Here is a 22,102-nt window from a genome sequence, read left to right as displayed (position 1 = left end):
ATCAGCTGCTCAAAATTTCCGATCACCAATGGGTTCATAACCTTACACCGGATGAGGAACCGAAGAGATAATAAATTGAAGCGATCTTTTAGTGGGAGTAGGCCTGCCAAAACCTCGAGGCTCATGGTATGCGTTGAGGGCATACATCCCAACGCAATACGGAGACAAAGATACTGAATTCGCTCGAGTTTAATGAGGTGTGTTTTGGCAGCTGATTGAAAACAGAAATGCCATACTCCATCACTGAGAGAATAGTTGTTCGATACAACATTATAAGATCTTCGGGATGGGCTCCCCACCAGGTGCCGGTAATTGTACGGAGAAAGTTTATTCTTAGTTGACATTTTTTACTCAGATACCTAATATGGGCCCCCCAAGTACATTTGGAGTCGAACCAAACCCCAAGATGATGATGATGATGATGATGGTCCCGCCTCCTTCCCCTACAGAGGTTTGAGCAAGACGAGTTATCTAAAAGATAATTTTTTTTTTCAACATAGAAATCAGTTTAGCAAACATGAAAAACGAACTGATTTTATTTACAGATATAAGTTCAAAAAATTGCAATGTCCAAAAAAGCCAATACTCAGTCATGTCCGACTTGAATGACATAGCATGAGTGATCGGTTTACCCAAAAGTTGAAGCTTTGGTTTTGCTGGTCTATGCTTCCTAGAATTAAAAATTTGAATGTATCCAATTTAGGGATAAGACTACGACAATTCCACTGTAAAACAGTGATATCTCCGACCTCTCTATTTGAATTAGACATCAAGAGAGATAATCATTGCAAGGAGGGGCCATGTTTGCATCAATTGTTGCAAAATTGTCTTTAATACTGGAAGCGTTGATATGACAATGGTTCTGATGGAGTCGGAAACATTAAAGCATGTGAAGATTTGAGCCACAAGGTCAGTCAACTTTATAAATCCCGATTGGAAAGTTGAACTTGACGGTAAAATAGGGACAGTTGGGGTTTTTGATGTCCCTTCGAGTGCTGGGTCGTTCGAAGGTGAATTATTCCCACGGAAGCCAGGAGGAACCTGATTTTGCTTGTCCGCTGCACTCGATTTTTTAGGCATGCTAACAGAGGGTATAACCGGAGGGGCTTGTCCTTGAACTTTGGGAGTGGTCACATTTTTGCGCCGGGGATTCCATTGGAAGATGTACGGTGTGCCCTCGTTAGCTGTATCCGCTTCCATTTTGTCAACTGGCAGCGAAGCGAAGACATTGTTTGCGGTTAAAGGTTGTTGCTGTTGGGCCAATGGAGAAGCGCTCTTTAAAATTTCCGCAAAAGTGCGCTTCGAGCGTTCCTTTAAAGAGCGCTTCTGCTTCTCCCAGCGACTCTTGTAAGTTTCACAAGCCGAGAGCACGTGCGGAGTTCCTCCGCAATATGGACACTTTTGCTCAATCGCACTGCAGGATTTGTCCACATGTTGCTCTCCGCAAGTGTCACAGCGCTCCTTGTTGGCGCAGTAAGCTGCTGTGTGACCAACTGACTTGCATTTTTGACAAGTCATGGGCTTTGGCACGAAGAGTCGCAGCGGTAGCCTCAATTTGTCCACCATAACGTAGTCAGGGAGGGCGGAGCCAGCAAAAGTGACTCTAAACGAGTCGGACGGCGTAAATTTCGATTCTTTCCCTTCCTGGGAAACTTTGCCGAGTTGTCGGCATTCTAAGATTTTAACCTTAATCTAAGGCAGCTTTTTAAATCTGCCATCTCCTTCCATAATTGATTTGCACGTCAGACCCGTTTCGGTTATCACCCCCGAGATTTCTACGTCATGGGAAGGCACGTAGACACGATATTCCAGGGTAAACCTCTGGTCGACGACAATACCGTTTGTGTCTTTCCGATCAGCCACGACAACACGCAGTTTGGTCGGTCTATTCTGTCTATTCGAAATTTCTGTCACGGAGGAGTATCTTGCCAGATCTTTCATGATCTGAATAACATTAAGTGCTTTTCCGTTTGGCTTAGGCCTGAAGAAAACAACCCACGGACCAGTTCCAGGTGCATCTTCAGGATAGACCTTGACACGTGGAGAGAAGACAACAGGAGGAGAAGGAGATGACGAGGATTGAAGGGGATCGGGGACAACAGAATGGGGAGGCGAAATCTGAGCTGGGGTAGGATCGAGGGGGGTTGGAGAGGAGATATTTGCAGGTTTTTTAGAGGGGGGTTTGCTAAAGTTAGCAGACTCGTCCCCGGACGAAACTTCCTTTGATGTAGGAACGCGTTTAAGTGTCTTCGCTGTTCCTTTTTTAGAACTTTTTTCAACCAGAGGGGAGTCATCATCAGAGATCTCCATATCTGGAGATCCTCCCCCTCCTTCTGCCATTCTGTAATTGGTACTTATATTCTAATATTTTGTTTTTAATAATAATAATAAGAATTTAAAAAAAAATTAAAAAAAAATTCTAACTAAATTGGTTCTTAAATGGGGATCAACACTAGGGTAGGAGCCTACCTGTTGGTCTCAAATGTTCCTATCTCACGCCTCCACTAAGATCATATGACGACATTTTTAGATCGGGCGTGAACTGGAAACACACACCTGGTCTTGGCTCCGAGAACGGGTGTCGAAAGTGGCTAAGTGAGGGGGTGCGAGCGAGTCAGAGCGCTATATCTCTCCCGGGGAAGGCCTCCCGGGTCATGGAGGCCTTGCCAACCCGCTGTCTCCCGGGCAAAGGAGATACACCCAGAAAATGGAGCTACGTTCACGAAGAATACTCAGAATGCGATCGCCCGAGGAGGGTCCCCGAACTGGAGCTGGTCCTGGAACGGGCGTAAGAGCGAGCGGCCAGCGGCTGGAGGGCGATGTGCAAGAGCGGGCCACCAGCCGGGTTCAACCCGAAGAGCTACCGCCACACGGAAACAGCAGCCATCGACATCACCAACGAAACGCTGCGCCTACGAGGCGTGTTGCGACTGTCAGACGACAGTCGTCCACACTTGTGGGTACTACTAGGCGACGGATCATGTGGACACATGAAATGAATGAATTCGTGATCCGCGCCTATTACATCTGCACTGCTTTGGAGACGGACATGAGCGGTCGCCCTCGAATACTCGCAATGTTCGGGGAAGCGTATCCAGAGTTCGTCGGGAGGCTTGACCAAAACGCGATGAACGCGAGGCGTAGAGCGATTGTACGCAACAATATGCTCTCCCAAACGCAAGTCGACGAGATCAAGCAGCAGGTGCAGAGAGAACTAAGCTCCAGAACAAGCAGAGCAAGCGATGTGTCGAGACGAAGTTCAGTACGGCTGAGCAATTCATTCGCGAGTGGGGCACGCGAATCAGCACCAGTGGAGGCCACAGTACAACAACCCCCTGAGCCGGAAGATCCACAGCCAGATCAACAACTACTACGCGATCTGGTCTTCCATTACGACGAGGCGATCTCACAGTTCCGCGACACGGACCCTTTGACGCGCCCCAGGATCCCGAAGTTGCAGCATTCCCGCAGGCTGACAAGTGCAGTAAAGCTCATGAACGAGCACGTTCTTCCGCTGCACTTGGTTGATGCTGAGAACATGGAGGAGCTGCAACTGAAAGTTTACTGTGCTGCTGTGGCGACCGCCAAAAGTTTAGGATACCGTATTAGGCCAAGAGGCGGACTGCTCCAACATCTCCGTGAAAGGCGTGAGCCTCCATGGCGAAGGAGATTGGAGCAACGGATCCTAAACAAGCGCGCCGCAATTGGAAGACTGATGGCGTACAAAAGAGGCAGCAGATCGGCGAAATTATGTCGCCAAGTTGCTGTGATCGTGCGGCCTACTGAACTTCGCCAGCTGGGAGCTCACCAGCTGACGGAAAAACTCGACACACTGGTACAGCAATTGAGCGTCCTAACTAAACGGCTGAAACGTTACTCTGACTCTGCAAAGCGCCAGGAACAAAATCGGATGTTCAGAGATAACGAAAAAGCGTTCTACGACCACATTAGCGACGAGAAGCCCGACTACCGCGAAGGTTTGCCAGATATTAGCGATGTGACGAACTTCTGGGCTGGTATTTGGGAGACCCCAGTAGAACATCGCGACGGGCAAATGTGGTTAAGACGGGAGGAGGAGAGTTGTGGTGAAATTGGAGAGATGCCAGCTATCATCGTCGGAGAGAACGATGTCCGCGAAGCCTCGCGGTACCTGAGGAACTGGGCAGCACCGGGCCCCGATGGTGTCCAGAACTTTTGGCACAAGAAGCTGACCGTCGCACATCCAAAGATAGCTGAGTGCTTCAACAAGGTGCTATGTGACCCACACAACCTTCCTGAATTCGCCACCCGTGGCGTCACATTCCTCCTCCCGAAAGACAGCAACACATTGAACCCATCAAAGTACAGGCCGATAACGTGCCTATCGAGTCTGTACAAGATATTAAGCAGCATCATAACCGCCAAAGTTTCTGCCCACTGCGAACAACACCATATCATCGCAGAAGAGCAGAAAGGATGCAGAAAAAATACGCATGGCTGCAAAGACCAGGCCATCATCGACGCAACCATAGTCGGCCAGGCGGTTTATAATCAGCGGAACCTAAGCATAGCCTATATCGATTACAGGAAGGCTTATGACTCCATACCTCACTCGTTTCTCGTCCGGGTATTGGAGCTCTACAAAATTGATCCCGTCGTCGTTAGGTTCCTGCAGCATGCGATGAGGCAGTGGAGCACGTCTCTGCACCTTAGTGATGGGGAAAATGTGTTGCAGTCTAGAACGCTGCAGATAAAGAGGGGGATATTCCAAGGCGACTCTTTCAGCCCGCTTTGGTTTTGTCTGGCACTGAACCCCCTCAGTAGGACGCTCAATAGAAACGGTCATGGCTATAAAATAAGGTATGGCGACGGCGCCCACGAAGAAGTGACCCATACCTTTTACATGGACGATCTCAAGGTCTACGCTGATTCACGTCAGCGTCTAGGTGTAGCTATCCGGGTTGTCGAAGACATAAGCAGGGACATCTGTATGGAGTTCGGCCTCGACAAGTGTCGCTGTGTCCACCTGCTGAAAGGACAACTTACCGAATCCGGAGGCTACGAGGTCTATGACGGCGAGTTTATAAGAGACATGGTTCGTGGCGAATCCTATAAATATCTTGGATTCCGACAGCTCACCGGGATTCGCCACTCCGACATCAAGACGGAGCTGCGAGACAAGTTCTTGAGTCGAGTGAACTGTGTCCTGAGGACTTTCCTCAACGCGGGGAACAAGGTACGCGCGATCAACACATTCGCGGTTCCCCTGCTGACCTTCAGTTTTGGTGTAGTCAAATGGAGCAAAACTAACCTAGAGGACCTTGAGAGGAGGATGAGGAAAGCATTCAAAGAGGCCGGAATGCACCATCCTCAATCGGCACTGGAGAGAGTTTCACTACCACGCAAAGAAGGGGGACTTGGAATCGTCGACATTTCTGCACTGTGTGTTGCCCAGGTACGACAACTGCGCGAGTACTTCGTAGAACGCGCCAACCAAAACGCGCTATACCGGGCTGTCTGCGCCGCCGACAGAGGATACAGCGCTCTGCACTTGGCGCAAGCGGAGTACCAACTCAACTGCAATCTGCAGACAGTGGAGGAGAAGATTGCAGCTTGGAAGCAGAAGGCAGTGCATGGTGCCCACCTCCATCAACTGGACCGGCCACACGTCGACAAGGCCGCATCTAATCTGTGGCTAACGCGTGGTGAACTCTCTTCAGTAGTAGAAGCCGACATGATAGCCATCCAGGACAGGATAATGCCGACGAGAAACTGCAGGCGGTACATCTGGCATCAAGACGTTGATGACATTTGCCGGATGTGCCATCAACCAGGTGAAAACATAGAGCACATTATGGGAGGCTGTCCCGTTTTGGCCAACGCAGCCTACACCGAGCGCCACAACAACGTGGCCCGTATTGTTCATCGACAACTGGCGCTCCAATGTGCTCTACTGGAAGACAACGTACCAAACTACCGGTACCTGCCTGCACCTGTCCTGGAAAATGACCGTTTCAAGCTGTACTGGGATCGCACTGTTCTGACCGACCTCTCGATCCACCACAACCGCCCAGATATAATGATTTACGACAAGAGCGACCGCAAAGTCACCATCATCGATGTCGCTATTCCACTGAACCAGAATCTGGAGGAGACCCACGGTCGCAAAATCTGCAAGTACCGACCATTGGCCGTGGAGCTCAAGGAACTGTGGGGGCTAAGGGAGGTCCCAAGAATTGTTCCAGTCGTTCTCTCTGGAACTGGAATTATCCCGAAGACACTTCTGGAAGCGCTAAAGGTGTTGAACATCGAGAAGGAATTGGCCGGCATCCAAAAGTCGGTCATCCTTAGCACCTGCGCGATTGTCCGACAATTCCTCGGTCAGGACTAAAACAGCACGAGCATGCAGATACGTGCATTCCGCAGAGCCTAGTCCCCCTTTGGCATTCAGAAGCCCGGGGGCAGGTGAAAATTCTGGCTAGGTTCGCCTAGTTAAGAAGTGAGATAAGTCTGCCAAAAACAATCGGAGCGCTTGAGCGCTCGGCACTATCACGCACCACTAAGAAGTGATGCTCTCCTTCACACTTCTGTAAGTGAGCAGCGAATCGCGCTGGTATTGTGTGCGTGGAACTGCCCACCGATGTCGGACTTCGATTGCGATGGCGACAAATCGGCGAAAACTGAAAGCCGGCTGGCCTTGCCAGGCTTTGATGATTCTGCTTTTCTCACTAATTCCGAGTTCACACTGCGTTTTAAGATGTCTCGAACAGTTCGAAAACGCGCGAAAAAAGCACACCCGGGCGATAAAAAAAATAACAGCCAACGGTAACCGAGAACAATGCTTTAACGGAGACATTCACAGCACATGACCGGTTACTCGAAGCTTATGCCGAAGAATGAATAAAAGGAGATGACATTATAAAAAATCCAAGTTGAGCCGTACTTTTCGAGATAAAGAGGTGGTTCAAATCACCCCGTATGTCCAACTAACCCCGTGTTACCCTACTTGGGAAAATGATTCCAATTTTGCGCGTGCAGCCTCTCTGGTAAATCTCCGTTTGATATTCTCCCTCGTCGATTATATGCCAGCGATGGCATTAGTCGCAGTAACGATTACACTATTTGAATTCTATATTCTACGTAACTATACTTCTTCGTAGAACCAAGTTTTTTGAACAGAATTTAGCAATTATGCAATGAAAATATCAAAAATATAAAAGAATATTTTGCGGTATCCTTTCATACATTTCCTCATGATAGGATAGCAGGCCAACATTTGGTCTTGACGATCAATTCCTATCATTCCTGTGTTGTGTTGTGTGAAGAATATTTTGCGGTATCCTTTCATACATTTCCTCATGATAGGATAGCAGGCCAACATTTGGTCTTGACGATCAATTCCTATCATTCCTGTGTTGTACTTTCTTTCTTTCTTTGTTTTAAAGAATTGTTTTAAACTGAAAGTTTTAAACTTTCCATTTCATTCGCCTCTAATTTGTTGCACTCAAGAACACATTCCGGAAATCATGAACGTCTCGCTTGTCTTTTCATTTTATAGCTAGTATTCCATTGCAGCTTCTCATTATATATTATCCCTTATTTAGTTTTGTTTTAACAAATTTTTTCGGCATATTTTTCCTATTCGAGCGAACTGTTCCGATAGCATTAGTTTTATTATCAACTGAAAATGCAAAAAGGTTAGGCGAAGAGTACCAGTTGTCTAAATATAAAGTATGTCCTTTATGTAACACTGATTCGCAAGGGAATCTTAGCAAGCCTTGAACGGTAGCTGTCGAATTTTTTCACCTGCTCCAATTTTTGGAAAATTGAAAAATATATATAATTAATATTCGTTTGATATTTTTCCATAACGCTATTGTGAATAGTGAGTGCAACAAAAAAATTGGAAATCCATACTAAGCAAATAACCCATACAATCGATAAAAAAGTCGTTGTAATTGTGATTCAAGAAATCAACCGTACAGTGTTTTAGATCTCACCGTATCGAGGCCCATATGGCCTCTTTCAGCGAGGGCGGTTCTGATGAACCTCCCGAAAGAAGTTTTCCTGAACTCTACAACCATCAAAATGAGTTTGGAGCATTAACAACTTTGCTTATGACAGGCAAAAACCAATCTCCACTTCCAAAGAAACCTCTTCTAATTGCAAAAAGCATTCGAGCACAGGTCGGTCAGATCGAGAGTGCACGGACAGCAGAAAAAGGTACACAATACATTCTTAATACAAGAAAACCAAATCAGATCAAAGAGCTGCTCAACCTCACTCACTTGTCAGATGGGACAGAGATCGAAATTAAGCTGCACCCTACGCTTAACTCATGCCGCTGTGTTATCGCGTCTTGGGACATTGCTGACATGACCGACGATGAACTACTGAGCGAGCTGAAAAGTCAACGAGTAAAGGCAGTGAAACATATAAAAAATACGCCAGTTTTTGTTCTGACAATGAATCAATCAACATATCCTAAGCATGTGAAAGTTGATCTGCTACGAATTGAAACGCGGACGTATTACCCAGAACCGATGCTTTGTTTCAAATGTTATCAGTATGGTCACCCCAAACTCAAATGTCCCGGCCCAAAAAGATGTTACAATTGCTCCCAAACACATGAAGATGCAAGAGAATCATGCGAAGAAAACTCTCATTGCCTCCATTGTAACGAAAACCACAGACCGTCCAGTCGTAAATGTATAAAGTACAAAGAAGAAAAAGCTGTCATCCAAACAAAAATCGATCTCAACCTCTCGTTTGATGAAGCTAGAAAACGTGTAGCAACTGGACACACTACCTACTCTAAAGTGGCCGCTCAACCTCGCCTTGATCGGGCTAGACTAGATGCACTACAGGAAGAAAACAAGAAAAAAGATGAACTAATTGCACTCCTAACCGAAAAAGTTAAGCAAAGTGAAGCGTTGGAACAGAAAATGGATGTAATCCTTAAAGTGCAAGCAGAAAAGAACTACGAATTTGATAACCTACTTAAAACAGTCCAAGAGCATGAACAAGCAAACAAACAGCTTGAAAAACAAAACTCTGCTATGAAACACTACATTCAAAAACTTCAAGAAAAAATCCAATTCGAGACGCGTAGTACCAACAAAAGTGAAACTGAAACTAGACGAAAATCAAAGCGTGTGAATGCTCGAGCATCATCATATCAACACAGTCAGGAAATTTCTCCCGAAAACAACCAGCCTCCCTCCAAAAAGTCACAGTTACCAGCAACTTATCAACCTCCTGTATTATACGCGGAAGAACAAGTGGTGGATATTTCCGATTATGAATTAGAGTTCGATGAAGATTCTTCACCTCACTATGTTCGGAAAACCCAGTAAATCAACACCAACGCACAACAATCAACCCACCAGACTCAACGACGCAGACGTCATCAACAACAACAACACTAACAACAACCACGCATCTAACTGGATTGAGACGAACGAGAATGTACAAACTCCCTCACTTTCCGGCCGGGAAGCCCAGCAGGATAACATACTTGTCCAGGACGTTACACCCACACCTGTTAATAGCGAAACCCTCTCTACGACCAGTAAAAACAGTAGCAGCTGCTCAACGCCAATTAGCACCGTTAGTTCTGCTTCCAACATTGAAAATGATTCCAAAACTCTAGAATTTTCTTCGAACGATGCCTATCAAGAGTCTATGCATTTCCACACACGGTGCCTGACAGTAGATGTTCCCGAATCTCGGAGCAACCCTTCAAAAGCTTTCGATGTGAGGGGCCTGTCCCAACAACCAACTTTACGTGTTTTTTACCAACTGTGGGATCCAGGCGAAGGTTCGAGTTCCCGAATATCAGTCCCAATGATTCAACATCATTCACCACCGCCTACGTCTTTTCATCTTTCACAAGCTGCAACTACTACCGGTGAGGGGTCCGTTAACCCCGGGCATTTCCTAACACCGGTCCTGATTGTAGATGTTCCCGTACCTCGGACTGATCCTACAGCAGCTACCGGTGTTGGGGACTTGCCCTTACAGGCAAGTACCAGTAAACGTATTGACAACAGACAATTCTCCCCAGCTACCTTCTCATTCTCAGATACTGAATTCAGACGAGTACGAGACAACGAGAACGAAAGTCAGTTCAGCAATATCTCCGAAATCAACACAAATAACAACGAAACTTTCCTTCTTCAATGGAATGTGCGAAGTATATGGCGAAACTATCCCGAATTCAAAAAACTCGCTGATGACAACACTCCAGCAGTTATCTGTTTACAAGAAATGATGACCGATAAAACCAACAACCTTCTATGCAACAATTACAACTGGATAACACACAATCGTCCAGCGAGCCTAGGGAAGGGAATCGCTGGTTTGGGCATTCGGAATGACTTCTGCTACCAAAGCATAAACAATACCACTGATATGCACGCTTGTATTGCCAGAATTGGCGATCCATGGAACATAACTGTCATTTCGCTATACATTCCAAACAATGCGAACAACGAAAACCTGGTCAACGAGCTCAACGAACTCATAAGGACAAGTGAACCTCCTTACATAATCTGTGGAGATTTCAACGCGAAACATGAAGCTTGGGGTGCATCTACTTCCACTACTCGAGGTCGCAGGATTTTTGAATGGGCTGTTGATAATAATCTTGTCTCGCTGAACAATGGATCACCTACTCATATACACTGCACGTCAGGATAATTTTCATCAATTGATATTTCTTTTGTTTCTGCTGGCCTCGTGTCAAACTTTACATGGTCAGTTGAGCAAGACAGTTATGGAAGTGATCACTTTCCGATTCTCATACGGTCCCACAATACGCTCCGCAACATTTACTATCGCAAAAGATGGCTTTTCAAGGATGCAGACTGGACTGCTTTTGAAATGATAATTGATGAAAAAATTCCAGCTGGTGCCACCATGTCGCTAGACAATATCACTGCTAACATTATCCATGCCGCATCACTTTCAATTCCAAAATCAAGTGGGAAAATCGGGAAGAGGAGCCAGTTTTGGTGGAACCAACAGATAGCGATGGCGGTAAAAAAACGAAGGAAAGCTTTGAGGAAACTCCGCAAATTAAGCATAGAGAATCCAAGCAAAGAAGCTGCGCGTTTGGAATATCTAGAAGCAAATAAGCATGCCAGAAAAATTATCACGGAAGCCAAACAATCATCTTGGGAACGATTCGCGGAAATCTTCAATTCGAATACTAACTCGTCGGAATTGTGGCAAAATTACAACAAACTTGCAAAGAAAAAACATACTGGAGCCCGTAGTATCTTCATCGACGGGAAACAAACGGATGACCCTCAGGAAATCGTCGAACACTTTGCCGAGTTCTTTGCGTCAACCTCATCTACAGCCAACTATTCAGAAGAATTTCAACAACTAAAACGAGATCGTGAAAAGCATAACTTGAACTACAGCTTTGAAGTATCCTCACCCCTAGACAAGGATTTTTCAATTGACGAACTACTGCTAGCCCTAGATAACACGAAAGGTTCATCAACGGGTCCTGATAACATCGGCTACCCGATGCTGAAACGGCTTCCACTCCATTGCAAATACACCCTTCTAAAGGCATTCAACCATATCTGGTCTCATGGAGTAATTCCGAATTCATGGAAACAAAGCATCGTGATTCCAATACCAAAATCGGGAAAAAGCAGCAAGGATTATAACCAATTTCGTCCCATTTCTCTGACCAGCTATATAGCCAAAACCTTAGAAAAAATGGTCAACCGTAGGCTGACTACCCACCTAGAAACAAACGGAGTATTCCACCCACATCAATTTGCCTTTCGTAAAGGTATGGGCACAAGTTATTATTTTTCGGAATTAGACCATGTGATAACGGAAGCAGCAAAAAATCGAGAACATTGTGAAATTGTAGTTCTCGACTTGAAAAAAGCTTATGATCGTGTATGGCACCGTCACGTGATGGATAGAATTATCAGCAACCACCTGGGGAAGAACATGACGCGATTCATAAGAAATTTCCTCGCAGAAAGAACATTTCAAGTAAGCTATGGAGGATCGTTGTCGCGAGCAAAAATTCAAGAAAATGGTGTGCCCCAAGGGTCTGTGCTTTCTGTGACACTATTCTTGTTGGCAATCAATCCTATCTTTGGTGCTGCTCCTAAGAACGTCCGTATGTTCGTTTATGCTGACGATATTGTGGTCGTTGCTACAGGCAAAATGGTCAAACACTTGCGCCTAAAGTTGGAGAGAGCAGTTCAAGCCATCTCGAAATGGGCTTCTAGCGTAGGGTTTGAAATCTCGGTCGATAAGTCTTCAACCATGCATTGCTGCAAACTACAAAAACACCGAAAATGGCACCTTGACGGAGGGAAGATAGACCTGGACGGAGTCGAACTCCAAAGGCCAAAAACCACAAAAATTCTTGGTGTGATATTCGACAGAAGATGCTTGTTCAACAATTACACCAAAAAGTTGATCGAAGACTGCAGAAGTCGACTAAATCTGCTGAAAGCAATTTCTCGGTGGGCTGACAGGAAAACCCTCGAAAGAATTGGATACGCTATTGTTCTCTCCAAATTATTTTATGGACTTGAAGTACTCAAGTGGCAAAACATCATCCAACTTACTCCAACCTATAATGCTGTCATTCGGATTGCATCAGGTGCCCTCCGAACAACTCCAATACAATCGATGATGGCAGAAGCAGCACGGCTCCCATGGGAATTTGTGGCAACCTTAACATTGGCAAAAATGGCTTGTAGAATCATGGAGAGGGAAAACGCTACAACCAAAACAATATGGAAGAAAACCAATCAAGCACTTAATGCTCTAACCAATCAAAAACTCCCGATGATCACAAAAATCCACACTAAGCTAGGTAGACCCTGGTATGAAGCGTGTCCTAAAATCGACTGGTTTTTGAAAAAACGGGTCAGAGCAGGTCAACGTCTGATAGCCCAAAAATTATTTGAATCACTAGTGGAAAAAAAATACGCTGATTACGACCTTTGGTTCACAGATGGTTCGTTATCACAATCCAAAGTTGGAGTTGGAATTGTAGGCCCGAACTACCGGCTTAGTGGAAGCCTTGGTAATCAATGTTCCGTTTATTCCGCCGAAGCTTTTGCAATTGCGAAAGCTACAAGGCAAATACAAAATAGAAGCGTAATTTTCACAGATTCTGCAAGCTGCTTACAGGAGATAGAAAAAGGGAAGTTGCATCATCCTTTCATTCAAAAAATTGTAAAAGAGATGAAGGATAAACAAATCATTCTATGCTGGGTTCCTGGTCACCAGGGAATCGACGGAAATGAAAAGGCGGATGACATGGCTCGCGAAGGACGAAATGCGGAGGTGATTTGTTCCTCGATTCCCGCACAAGATGCAGTTAGCTGGTGTAGAAGGATTTTGTGGCAAAAACATCAATTTATCTGGAACAACGCAGATCCGAGAGGCATAAAACTCATTAAAGGTACCATAACGAGATGGAAGGACAGAAAAACTAGGCGAGAGCAAATAGTACTGACCAGATTGCGTCTGGGACATACTTGGTACAACAAAAAGCATCTGTTCGAGAGGAAACCTCCCGCGATGTGTGACATCTGTAGCAAACCAATCACTGTGAACCATATACTACTCGATTGCTGTAAATACGCTATTGAAAGGAGACGAAATGGTCTACCAAACAATATAAGGGATATATTAAGTAACAACAACAATATGGAAGAAAAAGTACTGAAATTTTTAAAAGACATCAAACTATACAATCATATATGAATTACTGTAAACTCACAAAATAAAATTGAAATACAGAGGCGAATGCCACATTAGGCAAAGTCTCTATAAAAATAAAAAATAAAAAAAAAAACACTGATTGCGCCAGCTCTCTGACTTCATTTTGAGATGCACAGCAACCAGGCTTTATTTTATCGCTACCTGTGTATATTTTGAATTCATAGCAATAGCCTGAATCTGATTCACATAATTTATAAAATTTTATACCAAATCTTGCTCTTTTAGATGGATTAAATTGTTTATAAGAAAAGCGTCCCTTAAATTTCATCAGTGATTCATCGATAGCAATGTCCTCTTTCATTGTATACACTTCTTTAAATTTTTGGTTGAAAAAAGCCGTTACAGGTTTTATTTTACATAGTTTATTTGTATTCCCAGAGACTTCGTTATTCGCAAAATGCAGAATTCTTGTTATCTGCTTAAATCGTTTGAACGGCATCATTTTCGCGAATATAGGGGCTTCAATAATGGCTCTCTTAGACCAATTCATTTGAATATCTGGCCTTTTCACTTGAGACATTATAATACACAATGCAAAATAAATTTTTATTTCAAAACAACTGACAGGAAATCACGATTCATCTATTTTTAGTATTTTTCTCTTAAAAGGTGTGTCACATCAAATTGCATCACGGAAAAAACGCTGTAGAAATTCGCCCAGTAGACCGATCCTTTTGAAAATTTTAGACAGTAAAATAAAAACTATTAAAAAACTTTTGGCATTTTCTTTTTATTCATACTTCGAGCCCAAGCCCGTATGCTCGCACCTTCCTCTTTACCCCGTCCATAAGGTTCTGTACAACGTCAGGTTGTAGTTTTTTTTTTTTTGAACAGAAATCGATTTTCTCTTGAAGTCCGCCTCCGATTTGACAACTTTTGGGTTCTTCCGGAGGGCCTGCTTCATAATCGCCCAATATTTCTCTTTTGGTCGAAGCTCCGGCGCGTTGGGCGGGTTCATTTCCTTTGGCACGATGGTGATCCCGTTGGCTTCATACCACTCCAACATGTCCTTTGAATAGTGGCACGAAGCGAGATCCGGCCAGAAGATGGTCGGGCCCTCGTGCTGCTTCAATAGTGGTAGTAAGCGCTTCTGTAGGCACTCCTTAAGGTAAACCTGCCCGTTTACCGTGCCGGTCATCACGAAGGGGGCGCTCCGCTTTCCGCAAGAGCAGATCGCTTGCCACACTATGTATTTTTTGGCAAACTTGGATAGTCTCTGCTTGCGAATCTCCTCCGGAACGCTGAATTTGTCCTCTGCGGAGAAGAACAACAGGCCCGACAGCTGACGAAAGTCCGCTTTGACGTAGGTTTCGTCGTCCATTACCAGGCAATGCGGCTTCGTCAGCATTTCGGTGTACAGCTTCCGGGCTCGCGTCTTCCCCACCATATTTTGCCTTTCGTCGCGATTAGGAGCCTTCTGAACCTTGTATGTACGCAGGCCCTCCCGCTGCTTGGTCCGCTGGACGAATGAACTTGACAAATTCAGCTTATTGGCGACATCCCGGACAGAACTTCTCGGATCACGTCTAAACTGCTTAACTACGCGCTTGTGATCTTTTTCACTGACGGAGCATCCATTTTTGCCGTTCTTCACCTTCCGGTCGATGGTTAGGTTCTCGAAGTATCGTTTTAGTACTCTGCTGACCGTGGATTGGACGATTCCCAGCATCTTACCGATGTCCCGATGTGACAACTCTGGATTCTCGAAATGAGTGCGCAGGATTAATTCACGACGACATTTTTCAAAATTTACGAAAAATTTACAGTGAAGCATGGTCAACGTGATCTATACACTCTTATCTGATTATAAGCGAAAGCTGAAGATATAATTCCTAAAAATTAAATTTCTACAGCGTTTTTTTCCGTGATGCAATTTGATGTGACACACATGGTTGCTTCTGCTTACCGATTCGTCTCTGTCACAATGTTCTCCCAGAATTAGAGGCGAATGAATTGCAAAGTTTAAAGCCTCTTAAAAACAAAGAATCAATCAATCTCCCAGAATGAATTATCAAATTCTGTATTGAAAACGTCCAATTAATCGATTTTTCCATCTAACTGATGTAATATTACCTGTTTTATTCCAGGAGTTTCCATATAATTCCAAATCTTTGGGCTATTTTTTTTTCATTCCAAATCCATTGCTCTGGTTGTTGATGATTCATGAAATATTCTTTGTTGGTGTATTCGTCTATAACCACTCGCCGGGAACTTTTTCGCACAGGGAATATATCACTACTGCTCAGCATCTGCCATCTGCCATTCGCCATGCCATATGCTTTTTGCGAAATTCAATCGAACGTGAATATGTGCTGAAGTCGTTTTTTTGGCCTTTTTAGTACAGGTCGGACTCGATTATATACAGACTCGATTATATGTGATTCGATTATATACAATTTTGGACTCGATTATATACAGATGAAAAAAAATATTTTTTTATGTTTCAAATTTGACTTATTTCAAGAAGAAATGTAACCTTTCAACGTTAAGGTGTAATTTAAGTGATTAATTCATATACAGTGGGGTAAAAATCGTGATTTTTGAAGATTTTGCTTGAATTTTCACCAAGAATTTATTATATCGATATTGCAGCCAAATTAAGAGAACAAATTGTGGAGCGGTTAGAGAGCTTCAATTTGATTGATAGAAACAACCCAGTTTAATGAAAAAAAATCAGGATGACCTCTGAGAGAATCTGAATATTTTTTTTTCATGTGAGAAAGGTATTTTCTTACTCTGACTGTTCTGAATCAAAAATCAAATTCCTCTTTTATATTAAAAAAAAAAGAAAAATACATGCAAAAAAATAAGAATAAAAAAAAATTTTTTTGATGTGATTATATACAGGTTTCGATTGTATATAGTGAAAAGAAATCAAAAACTGTATATAATCGAGTCCGCGCTGTAGTAACCAGATCCCCGAAATAAATGTGCAATGTGCTTATCGGTAATCGAGAGTCCAAGTTCCTTCTTAATTTCCGATGCATTGTACATTTCAGTTCCGGTCAGCTCCATAATTCGATTCCTGTCACGATTGTTTATTTTGGTATTCCCCTTAGTTTTCTTCTTAACGCCATATTTTACACCTTTTGACGTAGGATTACGCCTTTGATTTCTATAAAGGGGGGGGGGCACTCTACGAAAAATGTAACGAAGCATTAAGGGATTCCATATGCATATTAAGCACAATCGTTCTTACGGTATATATATATTATTTAGACGACAAATTTTTTTTTTCGTCTGAGATATCTACAGTGGAATTCTAAAACAAGTGAGCAATTTAACGAATACAAATTGTAGGGGGTTGTATCTAACAAGGACGGGATCTTGACATAGGACTGTAATTGTGTGTAGTAATTGCATTTGAATTGAGGTTTTTCAATGCTCAACATCTGTATTTTTCTTTTTTTTTTTTGATACATCAAATGGAAACCCCGAAAAATATGCGTGAGTATACCTTTCCGAACTTCATGCTCAATATAGTGACTTCCTGGACCACAATTCCACAAATTGTTAGTTGCAATGCCTACATGATAAAACGTGAATTGAGCACGAATTGATTGGACAACAACTTGTACTTCAATCTAATAAAATCTCTATCAACATTTAACCTTTTAAGCCAGGCTCTCGTCAGTATAGAATGAAATCATCTAATATCATCTTCAAGATCATTCCTAGATCATCCCTCCATTGATTCTGACAACTGATAAATGCCTATTATCGGTAAATCGAGAATAATTCATAATACGCATCTGATCACATTGTGAGCTAACGCCGAATCGTAACCAAAAGGTTGTTCGTTGCGTTGTGGGAGAAAACGAGTGACTAGTGAAGTCGAAAAAAACATACTCATTTTGATGGTCAAATTTCTCAGAGTTTTTTTTACTATATTCACAGTTCATGTCTTGAGCAAAATAAAAGCCGAAAAGGTTACTACTCTCGATGACGAAGACAGTGGCGTCGACTGAGGGGTGCGGAGGGGGCAGACCGCCCCGGGTGCACGATTTAAGGGGTGCAGAATGGACCGAATTCATATGAAGGAATTGGATAAGTATGATTTATTCCTTTTCTGGCGGGGTGATGGGGGTGCAAATCGATTCTTCCGCCCCGAGTGCGGGAGCTTCACTCCACGCTACTGGACTTAGAAAAAAACAATGGAAAGAAATCACAATACCATAGCTATCAATTAAAAATTAAGCAGCTTTAGAATTTAATGTGAAGTTTGCCTCAAAATATCATGAAACAGTAAGTATTTTCAACATTTCTTTGTTTCTTCCCCAAAAACTTCATATTCAATGTAATCAATGACGACACAATTCCTTTTGTTTGCCGATCCACATATACTTCGTCTACCATTCCACCCTGTTATGTTTTACACTCATATTCATTAATCATTTTCCGTTGGTCAATTGAACCTCCTTTCAGAAGCTAATCTTGTTTTTGACGTAGGACTACGTCTAACCGGAGAATATGGGGGGGTAAAATGAAAACTCAAACACAGAATATGTAGGAAAAAATGAAAGATTCCGAATGCTTATAACTCGAACATTTCTTACTGGATCGGTAAGATGATAAACAAGATAAACAAGATAAACAGGATAAACAAGATAAACAAGATAAACAAGATAAACAAGATAAACAAGTGAATTACTATAAAATGTTGAGTGTTATCTAAACGCCCTAACTGCCTCGTTTTGATTGGCCCGATTTGCGGTTTCCCCAACACAGCCATCTCAACCAAGCAACCTTGGGAAAATCGGCATGGCAAATACATGAAAGTATGGGGACTTTTGTTCTCACCGAAATGTGTTCCCTAACACAGACTTCAAAACCAAGCAGTGTGGGAGAAATCTACATGGCAAATACATGGAAGTCGGAGATATTTTTGTTCCGACTAAAATGTGTTTCCCTAACACAGACTTTTAGTCCATGGAGCGTGGGGAATTCGACATTGCAAATACATACAGGTCGGGGGTATTTTTGTTCCGACTGAAATATATTTCCCCAACACTGACTCAAAACCAAGGTATCTGAGGAGATCGGAGTACTTTTGTACTCGTTTGCTAGACTTTTGCAGACTAGAATATGTTTCCTCAACACGATTTTCTAAACTTAGGAACCTAGGAAAATCGTGCAAACATTAGAGAACTTCCAAGTTTATAGCCTCTATAGTACAAAATGTAGAAGTTACAGTCGTTGGTTCATGTAAGCCGGGGGTACTTCTGCACCCGCATGTTTTTTTTTGCACACCGAAAAGTGTTTTCCTAACACGGAAAACAAAAGCGGGTACGAACACAACCCTTTGGCTCGGTTATTCAAGATTGTATTGATACCTTCCTTCATATCTTCTGCTCACTGAATTTCTACGCGTGCTATTTGATGATTAGGTAAAATGTTGATAACCATTTGCTGCGATAACGCCTATTGATTAAAAAATATGCGTTCGACGTACATGTCAAAATCGAAACTGAATGCCTGAAGTTCATCAAGCAAAGTCACGATTCGAGAAGTATGTACACCTGAGAGATGCAAACTTCAGAGGGAAATGTGGAATAAAACAATCGTTTGATAATTCTTTCGTTCACATATTTTGTCCTAGGTATCATATCAAAATTTCTTTAATCACAAAGCAAATATATTGAATTCAATTGAATTCGGAAATAGTTTCATTCAATCAAAAATTTGATCAATACAAACAAATGATTGCCAAACTAAGGTAGTCCCACGTTAACCTTGCGGTTATATCGTAGATACCACCCACGCATTTTTTTTTTCGTTAGGATGAAACTAGTCGAAATTTCTATTTGCTGCTATTTACAATCGTATTTAATATCGGAATAAACGCAAGTGCGAAGTGTTGCAAAAAAGCCTGCATTAACTGTTGCAGAACGTGTTAGATGGTACAAAAATGAAACTAGGAGAAACGGTTTCATTGATGTCTGAAGATGCTGGCCCATCATTTACGGTGCCACACTTGTATGATCAAGTAGAAAATTCTTACATATTGGACAATGAAGTTGTGGATGATAAATCTTATCTCTTCAATTGTTACAACCCATTTGAGGAATATCAGTACATATAACAAACAGCTCGTTTCATGGCCACCATTTGGAGTTTCAAAAGAGTTAAAATAACAGATTTCTAAATACAGTAGAACCCGATTAACCGCGAAATAGTTGGGCTAGGCCATCGCGTACAACGAACATCGCGGATAAAGCAATATAAGACTAAAAATGAGGCACAAACATGAAAAATATATATTTTAGCATGAAAACTATGTTTCATCAATACAGAAATTATTCAACTATCAATCGGTATTGTCGTGTACATCAGTGATCAGATAATGTCAAAGGTTCTACTGTAATGGAAAGAACTACATTAAAAAAAGAAACAATTCTTCCGAACAATCAATGTTCTACGTCAAACTCACGTCTGTTACCCTAGGCTCACCCCTCCTACTTTCTTCAGCACATTTCGAATGGATGTTTTGGATCTGTTTACTCCCTTCCTATTTCCCGATTACCCACACCACTTTTCTCCAGTTAACGAACAACTCTTTGTTCTGATTCACTTAAATATTTTTCACCTCAGAATTGCCAGCACCAACAAATGTTTTGCGTGCTAACATAACACAAAACTGAAATGGCAGATTGCCAAGGTTTTTGATGTCATAGGTGCGCCAGTCGCTTATATTCAATTGTGTAAACCCACACGAATTCCCCTCCTCAAAATTAATGTTTACCTCCTATTAAAGTATACGTAAAGGTTTTAAAATAAATTATTGTAGGTCAAAACTATACACCCGAAGACCAATCAAATATAGTTGCAAAGATAGATTTATAATAGCTTGTTAGAGGTCTTCGAACAAAAATTAGTCATGTATCCTGGCAACTCACCAACTCATGGCAAAAGTAAGCCTCACATTACTTAATCAAGCAAATGAAACCAAATTAGGCATATTGAGGTTTCAGGGTGCAATAAATGTTTCTATGATGGTTAGACTCTCCACCTCCCTCTCTAAGGAGGGGCTGCCATAGAAATGATGCACACATTACTGCATTACTCGAGAATTAATCAAGCAAATGAAACCAAATTTGGCATGTGAAGGTTTTAGTGTGCAATAAATGTTTTTACGGTGGTTAGATACTCCTCCCTTTTCTCATACAACGAAACATGACAATTGAAAATTTTCGGAAAACTCTGAAGGAAAAAAGGAAAATTCGGAAAATTAAATCTCCATATGTTCCACAATTACATAGTGACAAGTGCTGTTAGTCTATTTGATGTTTGCGCTAGCGAAATTGATCTTTGTTCGAAACTGGAAATGGATTTTAATGTGATCAAACGCACTCCTATATCTACTTCTATCCATACCAAAAAAAAGGATGTGTTGATAAGAGCAGAACTCGAGAGGAAGGAATTGCCTGATTTATTCTTTCATATTTTCTGTATAAAACATTTATTCCATGTAACGGAGAAACATGATATTTGCAAGTGATTGAAAAATCTTGAACGAGAATTGTGGCTGAAAATAATCTGATATTATAATGATGAGTTTTCAAACCATATTTCTAACTAGGAATTTTATAGTAAAAAGTTAATTCAACGGGGTCGAATAGAAAATCAATCAATGAACAGTTCTGCGATTGGACCCATGAACTTGCTCATAGAAAGAAAACATGAATGTTTGAAGGTATTGATATCAAAAAACAAAGTTTGCCGGGTCAGCTAGTGTTTTATAAAGAAATAGAACCAGCGAAGATGTTGATTGAAATGACGAAGCGCCAACAACTTCAGGAAAGGAAAAGGAAAACTGCAATGAAACGGAAAGAAAAAAAATCCAAATGAGAGCTAAGTTGAGCAACCAGGAAGAACAGATGAAGCAGAAAGGGAAACTTTAGGAACAGAAAAAGGCAAAAAAAAGCTGCAAATACACAAATTAAGAGAGCGAAATTGGTACAAAATTACAAAATGACAAAATAGATGGAATTATATAACAAAAATGAAGAATCGAGATTCAAGCTCTATGAATAACCTTAATTTATTTGATTACCTTGAACAACAAATAACTTGAATTTAAATATGTAATTATGATTTAAGCAATAGAACCCTTAGGTTATTTAAAACCATGAAACTACAACATAAAGAAATATCAATAAACGAAAAGAATTTTGGGGAAAAATAGGAGAAGGGGTAAATGCTTGCAAATAAAGATGCAAATAAAGAGATTGTTGAAAATTATTTCAAGTGAATTAAAAAACAACCGTTACCGTTATGCAAACAGAGTGTTCGAAATTCGAATTCACTCTGTCCGAAATTTGTTTTTTTAAATAGCGTTCGAAGT

General features: G+C 42.1%; 1 protein-coding gene across 3 annotated transcripts in view; it reads left to right on the top strand.

Moving 5' to 3' along the window:
- Positions 1-22,102, top strand: part of LOC129765381 (uncharacterized) — a 287,550-nt gene that overhangs the window by 236,920 nt on the left and 28,528 nt on the right. The window lies entirely within an intron of this gene.

This window comes from Toxorhynchites rutilus, chromosome 2, assembly GCF_029784135.1.
Source record: "Toxorhynchites rutilus septentrionalis strain SRP chromosome 2, ASM2978413v1, whole genome shotgun sequence".
Taxonomy (NCBI): domain Eukaryota; kingdom Metazoa; phylum Arthropoda; class Insecta; order Diptera; family Culicidae; genus Toxorhynchites; species Toxorhynchites rutilus.
The sequence above is the reverse complement of the archived record's forward strand: the minus strand, read 5'-3'. Positions and strand labels throughout refer to the sequence as shown.